Source organism: Macrosteles quadrilineatus, unplaced genomic scaffold (assembly GCF_028750875.1).
Source record: "Macrosteles quadrilineatus isolate MER2022 unplaced genomic scaffold, UCM_ALF_1.0 Scaffold_2__2_contigs__length_208266976, whole genome shotgun sequence".
Taxonomy (NCBI): Eukaryota; Metazoa; Arthropoda; class Insecta; order Hemiptera; family Cicadellidae; genus Macrosteles; species Macrosteles quadrilineatus.
Genome location: NW_026542595.1, coordinates 24,906,380 through 24,916,767, shown reverse-complemented (window position 1 = coordinate 24,916,767; position 10,388 = coordinate 24,906,380).

Below are 10,388 nucleotides of genomic sequence, written 5' to 3'. Positions count from 1 at the left end.
TCTTTACCCAATAAAACCGTTCTCAAAGTCCAATCATGCTGGTTTGCAAACTTATTAGAATAAACGTAAGTTTATAACAAATGTCATAAAAATCTGTTTATTTATACTTGAGTTGTCGTTCCAAAAAAGTAAATCGACCCCGTGTCTAGGTCTAAGACCTAAGCTAAGGTAGTAGCCTATTCCCTATTCACGATGCCTTGTTAATAATTTAAAATAACATCTTGGTAAAGTTTATTAGGAATTAAGTTCAGTAATGAATGCTATTTAAGAATAAAGGGCCCTTTATAAGTTACATGTACCTATATTAATGAATTAAACCATTATTATTAATTATAGCTATTAGTGAATTAACAAGTTTAGTTATTTTAAGTTCTAATCTATACTAAAGAAAGGAAAAAGATTGGTTTTTAACCATGGGGTTTGCCCCTTTGGCTTTTAAAGATCCCATGAAGTCGTCTTTTGGTATTAGAACAACTGCATACAAGGTAATTAAATGACTTAATATTTCAAACAAGAAATAACAAAGGTTAGTTTTGTTCTTCAGGTTTATTTTAATTTCAACCTGTTTTATCACTAAATCAAGGTACTGTGAATGAGCTCAACATGTCTCCGCAATATATTTATGGCATTGACTATTTTCATTAGATACATTTTTAAAGCCGTTTCACGTCAAATATAAAATATTTGACTGATGCGCCAAGTCCAAATCTCACAATGTCCAAAGGTATAGTAACTGTAATAAACATAGTCTTTCTACAAACTCTCGACGTCTTGAGATTGGTCGTCGTGAAGCAGCGCACTTTACACTCTTCAAAAAGTAGTATTTGCACGACGTCCCCATCGATGGGAGTTATTATACATCAATGGACGTCCCATGGCTATCAGCGCTGTCCCACGAAGTCCAGAGCGCCTTCACACTATGAGTACTGTTTTACCAAACCAGTGCAAACTAAATTTTACCGTAGTTCATACTAACCTAACCTAACTTAACCTAATCTAACCTTGCTCCAAATGCAGGAGCTCTGGGCGTCCACGTGCAAAAATACACGTGCAACTGGCAGCGGCTTTGGACGTAGTGCTACTGTTATGTTTTTAACTTTAAGAGTATAAAATGGGCTATTGCACAACGACCAATCCCATGACATCCAAAGCTTATAGAAAGACTATGTTTCTTGCAGCTTGCAGTTACTGTACTTTTGGACATGATGAGATTTGGACGTCGTGCAACAGCCGAATAGTTAATGTTGGACGTCGTGAGACAGCTCAAAAGTTTTATTTTGGACGTCGTGACACTGACTTATCATTGGACGTCGTGCAACACTCCCATCTCCTCAATACTAGACTCATTTCCCCTTCAATAGATAAAAAATAGGAAAATATAATGCATAAAGAACGTGTTCATAGTTCATATCAATCATAGGCCATCAATTCAATCAGGTTGGTTAGGGCCTAATTACGATAAGTGCATGTAGTGAGAAATCCAATCCTCCCAGAGATAACCTATACATTGTGATATACAATTTATACTGTACAAAGATATGTCTGTATTTGGGCTGCATAACAAATTGCAGAAACATACTAGTATGGAATTACCATTTATCATAGAAATATTCTCTGGTAATGAAAATTGCACTAGGGGAAAAATAGTATAGGGGATTTTGGGCAACAGGCTCCCCTTCCGGGATGGAACAATTTTAATAACTTTGCTATCCAATATTTATGAAATAAAGATCTATTAAAACATTCTAGCATACATGAACACTTCTTAGATCCTTTATTGAATTAGATTTTAGCCACCAAACACAACATAGCACTCACTGACTTTCAGCCCTATTTTTGACAAGTAATTATTCCAATCCATTTGAGAGACCATTCTGAAGCTATATAAACTCGATAAAGTATGGAAATGTAAAATATCAGTAACACTGTGTAGGCAGATGTGAAATAAACCTTTACTGGACAATGACTCAGTTTTGTTATTGTATTTTTATAACATTAATTTGATATTTGTCACCATTTAAAGAGGGAATTCTCCGATTTTCTGTTTGTAGGATGTTTTGATCCGAATGTTTAACCTCTTCAGGGACAAGTTTAAAAAAAGTTTTTTCAATGTCGGTGGGATTTCTTTCTTATTTTTTAAGCTTTCAAATTAATCTAAAAAAAATTAAATAAATGTATATATAATATAATTCTAGTTCAAACAACTTATTGCCCACAAACGTGCACGAATCTCTAATGTGGCACCTTAAACATAGTAGGCGCAATATAATGTGTACACATAGGTGGACATTAGTGTGTTTGATTAGACTATGTGGGAGAAAGCAAGTGTAACACATTATACATTTTTCAAATTAAATTATTTTACAAATTTTGAAACACGGGTATTAAAACTAAAAAAAGGTTTTAATTTTTTTTCTCTTTTTTTACGATAGTTTATTCTTTTTCCGTCCTTTTTAGAGGGCTGCAAAACTAACAATCAAGTGGGATCATAACGTACACATAACGTGCACATTATTTGCCCAAATGTAATGCCAAATCAACAATGTTATTTGCTACCACATTTGGATTCGTACAAAAATGGGAACGTTTTAATCTCGCAAATGTATGTATTATTATGACTTCACTTTTACATTTTACAAAAAACTAATATTTATGAATTCATAAGCATCTACACAAAACAGTTTTTTAACCCCTAACCTTAAAAATCAACCAGAAAACAGCAGTCAAAGCATGCACTTTGTTGACACACCATGAAAGTTACAGCAGCAACAAAAACACTATCAGCTAAAAAAAAAGTAAGTTTAATCATATTATTTCCACTTCTACTAACAGATAAAAAGTTAATACACATATCTGTGCCTAAAGAACATTAGAGGGCCAAACGTTGTTAAACGCCTTCAAATGAATGAATGAACAATGAATGCGGTTACATTTATTGGTTCCTAATATTCTATAAATGGGTAATCAAACACACTGAACAAGTACTCAATACACCTTCACTCTGCTTCTGCTATAAGACTTGACTTACCACAATAAAACAAGAATATGCTCTTTAGTATGTGCAAAATCCTGTACATTTAGAAAACCTAGGTAAGAAATGACATTATACCATTGACTATATAACACTAGTGTTATATATATTATACCCATGGACTCTGCTGCAAGACCGAGCAATGTTCAAATAACTCCTCCGCAGCAAACCTGCAGACTAAGCGAATTTCCATTTGCCTGATTGGATTTACACTCAAATGTATCCTTAAAAATATCATATTAAAATAGCATTAGTTTATGAAATACCTAACTATGCTGCAACAGAGAGGGTAAAAGTGTTTTTTTTTTTTTTTTTTGTTAGTAAGAAATACACATTTTCTAAATTTGATCAAAATATGATCATAAACAAGAAAACTACAACAGTTTACTATTCTCCATAAAAACAACATGGGAGTTTTAATTTTTTTTTCTTTTTCTCCGTAACCATTAGGCGCATAATAATGCTTCAATATACTAAGTTATTTGTTTTTTTAAGCTCTACAAAATGGTTTGGAGAGAAATTATGAAATTTTCTGTTTTTAGGATCAAAAATGGGAAAAATCAATTTTTACCCTATGAAAACCCCCATAAACCCCCGTTCGCATAGTCCGATAATGCTGGTTCGCGAACGATAGCCCCATTTTCGTGTGGATGTAAACAAAATTATATCATGGCCATCTTTTTTGATGTAAACAAATGTAAACTTGAAACAAGTTCAGATGATTAACACCAGAATTGAGCACAAACTATGAAATTATAAAAGCCTATAGGACGAAGGGTTTTCACGGGATATCATTCAAACCCGAAAAAAAGGCACATATAGAGTTGTGCCTGTATGTATGTAGAGGACATGTAGAGGATAAGAGCCTTAAATTGATACCAAATATGCATTTAAAAATAAATACTGTATTTATAGGGTCGATTTGCTGAATACAAAAATATAACAAATTATTTTAATAACATAGAACATGACATGAAACGAAATATGATACTGTAAAGTCAGAAGTTCCTCAAGGATCAATCTTTTGGCCCAGCTTTGTTGGTAATATATGTCTTGTTGAGCTAATTACTTTCCAATGAATACATTATTTATTATAAAGGCAGGAATAGTAGCATTGACTATATAACACTACTTACTATAGTGTTATGTTAGTTATGTACTATTAATACTATTGACTATATTGTTATATAGTCAATGATAGTAGGCCTAATGTTGTCAGATTATACCACAACATTAGAGATAACATCAAGGAAAGAATACAGACTACAACAGAGATAATAACAGAATAATAAATTTGACCATTGGTTAAAATAAAATAAAACTATCTCTTAATGACAAAACAAATACTGTATAATTCACTTCAGAAGTATACAATATAGAGAGGATGATGATGATGGCAATGATGATTTGAAGAATCAGAAATCTGTTAAATTATTAGGTGTAATATGTGATGAAAATCTGAATTGGTAAAAACAAATTATACCATTATGTAAGGAACTAAATACTAGATCATTTTAACATGAGCTGCCTTTCCCACTGTACCAGCATGAAAACAAATTTATTATTGTACCATGGCTATTTTAATCTGCTATTGATGTATGGAATAACATTATGGGACATTTCAAACTTAATAAAAAAAACTTATTTAAGAGCAAACAAACGTTCTAAGAGCTACCTACGACACTTAAAAGCCCAAAAGCTCATGTAAAGTATTCAGTGCCATTTACTTACAGCCATTTACTTAATGCCATACTTACAGTGCCATTTACGTAATATATCTACATTTTTTAGGTTCTACGTCAAGTTAGAGTAATTAAAATTGATACTCTATTGAAAAACCAGTTACAATTCTATACAAAGGTTCCACAAAGTATTCAAACCCCATGTATATTGCAGCTAGATCCAGCACAGTTAGTTCTATAAAGTACCACACTTTATAGAAATTTTCACTTTATAGATATCAGAAATTTATTCTGTTGCTGGAACCAGCACTGTTCAAAGAAAAGTATTTTGATTTTTTAGCGAATTTCCCATATAGGGAATAAGCTATTACCGTAGTACTCATGGTATGACCTGGACGCGGGACCGATTTTTTTTTCGTTTTGAGGTCCCTAGAGGCCAAAAACACCATCCGTTCAAATTCATATATATATATATATATATATATATATCTAATATATAAAATTCTCGTGTCACAGTGTTTGTCTGCAAACTCCTCCGGAACGACTTCACCGATCGTTATGAAATTTGGTGTGTAAATTCTGTAGGTATGCGAATCGGACGTAAACTATTTCCCGTTTCGAAATTCTTAAAAGGGCTCCGCCCCAGTGGCTCTGGAGTTTCCCATGTTAACCTTATTATGAGAAATGGAATTAATGAATCTTAACAGCTGTTTCAATTAAACAAGTTGGTTCTGTCATTGACTATTAAGTCAATGGTTCTGTTCTATGATGTTCAATAGCATTAAAGTTACAAGGATTACCAACAGGGTGCAGCACTATTATTTCTTTTACATTTATGACAACAGCTAATTTGCAACCAAAAGGTGAGTGAGCGTAGCGAACGAACTTCAACCTGGAGGCGAGTTAGCGTAGCGAACGAGCTAACCTGAAGGCAAGTGAGCGCAGCGAACGAGCTCCAACCTAAAGGTGAGTGAGCGTAGCGAACGAACTTCAACCAGGACGTGATTGAGCGATGCGAACGAGATCATCTTGAAAATTAAACGTAACGGTACTTTCTTTCCATCGGTCTGTCTTAGGGGAAACCTATAACTTAGGCGATACGAAGTTCGCCGGGTCAGCTAGTATATATATATATATATATATATATATATATATATATATATATATATGTGTGTGTGTGTGTGTGTGTGTGTGTGTGTGTGTGTCCGTCAGCACGATAACTCGAGCAAAAATGATCCGATTTTGATGAAATTTGGTACAAACGTGTAAACGTACGTTTATTCGAACGAGTTCGCGATCCAGCATGATCGGACCATGGGAACGGGGGTTTACGGGGGGTTTTATAGGGTAAAAATAGGTTTTTCCCCATTTTTGACCCAAAAAACATAAAATTTAGCAATTTCTTTCCAAACCATTTTGTAGAGCTTAAAAAAACAAATAATTTAGTATATTGAGGCGTACTACGCGCCTAATGGTTACGGAGAAAATTCCAAAAAATTGTAAATTTAAAATTCCCATGTTATTCTTACGGAGAATAAGTAAACTGTTCTAGTTTGCTTGTTTGTGAACATATCTTGATCAAATTTGGAAAATGTTTTTATTTCTTACTAACTATTCACATTTTACAAAAAAAAAAACAGTTTTACCCTCCCTGATGCAGCAAACCTAAGTACTTGTTAAACTAATTCTATTTAAATCAAGAATAAATGTTATATTTAAGTAGACATTTCAGTGTAAATCCAATCAGTCAAATGGAAATTCGCTTAGTCTGCAGGTTTGCTGTGGCGGGGGTATTTTTCAATTTGGCTTAATTCTACAGCTTTCAAAAAATATAATGTACCGTACGTGTTATAAATATTAATAGTAAATTTAGAATAAATTATAAAACGTAATACAGATCAACACAGTACGGTAGACATAAATTTCAATACCGGTACATCATACACAAGGCGTCATCATACATCCTATTTCGTCATTACATCAATACGATCCGAGCTGCAAATACAACCCCAAAAATAAGAAATAATAACAATAATTTGATGGCGTAAGCCTACATACCTTTGGGTCTTGTTCTTGGTGATGTATTACAAACAAATCACCACTGCAATATATTCATAATTAACTTTTGGTGAGTAAACGTGCATGTACGGGCATGTATAGATGCATCGAACGGGCAATAAAAAAAAACAAGTAGGGGTTTTTTTAATTATTGTAGTAGAACAATCCTTATGAGATGTAAATAACAAATCTAAGTTATTTACGAAGCCATGAATATGTATTTTAAGTACGAAAAGCTGAAAGGCTTTATCAGCCACAAATGATACTTCATGGAAATCTACTAAGATTACCTGTCGACAACCGCTTCATATAGGGGCCCACGTGCTATCCTTTACCTCTATGTCTATAAATTATCTTTGTGTTTATAATATAATTAATTTGTAGTACTAAAAGTTATTCTTGGTTCTACAACACATTCAAACACGATAATCTAGCTATCTAGCAAATGTACATTTTAGTTTATAAGCTATAGGACAGTATCAGCCAGTTATGCCTGAAGAGCAACAACCTCTAGGACTTGAGACACCTGGCGTCAATGTCACTGTGATGGAGTGGGGAAGGGTAGATGTAGAACTTTGCTCTATTCAAGGGAATCCAAGGAGCGTAAATGCCTCGCGTCTAGAGAGCTGGGTGGCATTGCAACTCCGGACTCCTGACATTATTATGCCAAGGATGGCATACAACAACGTCAAGAATATATACCAATCACCTGATATTACATGGGTCACCACAGCAATATGCCATCACAATTCTAAGCCATTAGACTATGATCTAGTGACGTTTTACTTATGCACCCTAACACTTTTCCTTTAATAATCGTTGCTTACGTTCTACAGAATATTGTTTAATCGGTGTGTACAGTTCTATTCTTTAATGTTGCTTTCACAATTGTCAGTATTTGTTATACATTTTTGAGAATGTCTAATCCAATGTTTATTTGTATTCAGAAAATTTCAGAATGTAACGCAAATACATTTTGAGTTATTAATCTTTGTTATCGGTCAGCACTTATTGGTAATCATTTTTCGTGACATTAGAAATTAAAATCTAAAAAAATCCGGCGAGACAATTTTGAAAACGGATACGCAGCCAAAATATGCTTGAAAGTATGCTATTAGTATGTTATAAATGAACGAAGTGTTTTCGGAAGGTAATGTGAGTATATACCTCTGATGTGCCGTATATGTAAAATAACTGCAGTACAATAACCATAACCAGAGTTGTCCACATACTCGTTGAAATACACTACCAATAGGGTAGTAAGCCTATTATCATTTAGTTGACCAATATTTAAAAATTACATCGTTATATCGTTGACCTGTTTACAATGTTTACAAATGTTAAATACCTAAGAAGTTGTGTATTTTAGTTTTACTCCAGTTTGTTTTAGTTTATTTTGACATAGCTAACACTAATTGTATTTGGTTGATTTGGCTAAATAAATGACTAATGACTTATGACTTATTGTTGTAAAAGAATGTATAGTTGAATGAGTCTCTCATAGAGTGTACTACTGTCAAACTTTTCTTTTTCTCCCTTTGTGAAACGGTGATAGTTGTTGAGTGACATTAAAGTGGCTATATTAATATATATATATAATATTAATATTAATAGCTTAGTAAATAAATTTGCACATCTACAGGAAAATATATTCCATTTGGTACCAGCCGCGTCTAATTTGGTCCAGTAGTATGGTCAAACTAGCTGTTATAAGTTTTGCAAAAGTTTTTTAGTATATACGATTTTAAATACCATACTGCTGGCTTTAATTTTGATAGTTTTTGTTTTCAATCTGAAATCACTTACATGTGTTTGGATTAGGCTTAAAAATGGGGATGTTTGCCCAAACAAAGAACTTGATGCAAATATGTTTACAAATTTAAGGTACCGGTAATAGGTTTTACATAATTTGTTTTACAATTTAGTAATCATACTTTACTTACTTCACAAATCCTTATGGTCCTTACTCAGCGATAGCTGCTATATTTACGCGAGTATAACTGCAATAAGCACGTTACACTTATATGCTAACCCTGTACGAAGGACGAGTACTCTGCTAGTTTTTAATATTTATCTGTTTCAATAATTTGGAAGAAGGATGAAGATATCCAAATTTATAAAACATTGACCTACCCTTATGAAGATATGCTCTACACCTCAGATATCCATTGGTGTCTTGATAACCTTTAGGTAAGAAATTGCAAGAGGGTATGCGTAAGTTGATTAGTCTTTTATACAGTATACCTTAGGAAATTTTTATTCCGCATTCTAAATATTATTTTGATATCCAAGAAGCACACAGTTGTATACGTATCTGAAAACCATTACTGTCAAAGGTAATTTTGTCATTATATTCAACCCCCACTACCCCTAAAGGGCAAATTTTTTTAAATTTACCATCATTATTGTAGCCCTTCATATCGAAACAGGTTGCTGCAAACCGATTTCAAATATCTCAAATAGTTAAAAAGGTAAAGGGGGGTGCAAGTTAATTTTCAGCCACCCTTATGGTTATTTGGATTTGATACGTTTTAGGGCGTCATTTTGTTATTAGTGGGCCGATTTTCGTGTTCTTCATGACAATTGTTTTGTTTCGTCAAGACCTGTAAAATGATAACAAACTCCAAATACTTGCTATTTGAAAATTTTGAGCTACCCCCTACCCACGCTACCCCTAAGGGCAAAATTTTCAAAATTTACCATAATTATTGTAGCCTCTCATATCCAAGAAGGTTTCCGCAAACTGATTTCAAATATCTAAAATCGTTTAAAAGTTAATGGGGGTGCAAGTTACTTTTCAGCCACCCTGTACTGGTTTGCCCACATGGATCAAGACATGAATTCTTATCCAGAAATGCCCAGACGTATTCAATGAATGTTCAGTCATGACTAGACCCTAGTCATCTCCAGACGTTTAATCATATCATGGTACTGTCCTCTTCTACTACTCTCCCTCCTGTAGTAGTTGTCTGTTAAGATCTTTTTGGCGAACCTGGTCAATTAGGTAATTTGTATGACCCGGTATCCTCAGATACGGCCAACAGTATCTGACAACATCCAAGAACTCATGTCAAGAACAATTACGCAATCTCTTATCCCTCGCATTAATAGTTTACAATAATTATCTTTTTAACATAATTAACATAATAGAATAGTTATGTTTTTAATTTATTCGCTGACAGCTTTTATTTCTGCGTGGTTTCAGAGTTTAAGTAATCGGACAGTTCCAGAAATATGTCCAGACGCATTCAATGATGTTCAGTTATGTCTAGACCCTAGTCAAGCAAGATATAGGACCTATCCTGGTATGCTCAGACCATCGATGTATAAAGTTATTATACATCGATGGCTCAGACAGATGCAAGATATGTGCCTCTCTTTATCCAGGCACATCAAGACTCTTCAGCTGACTTTCCCCCCATCAGAATTTCCAGGCAATGCCCGAGTAATATTACTGTTTGGGCGCATTGTTGTATGTCTCCTGTAAAAAAATGTACTTGATGTTAAAAAAATTTATAATTGGCTAATTTGACTTATCCTAAACTACATTTTGACCATATAAACTGTTATAGGCTACTTTTCTAATACCTTCACATTTATTGCCATTATTGATACAG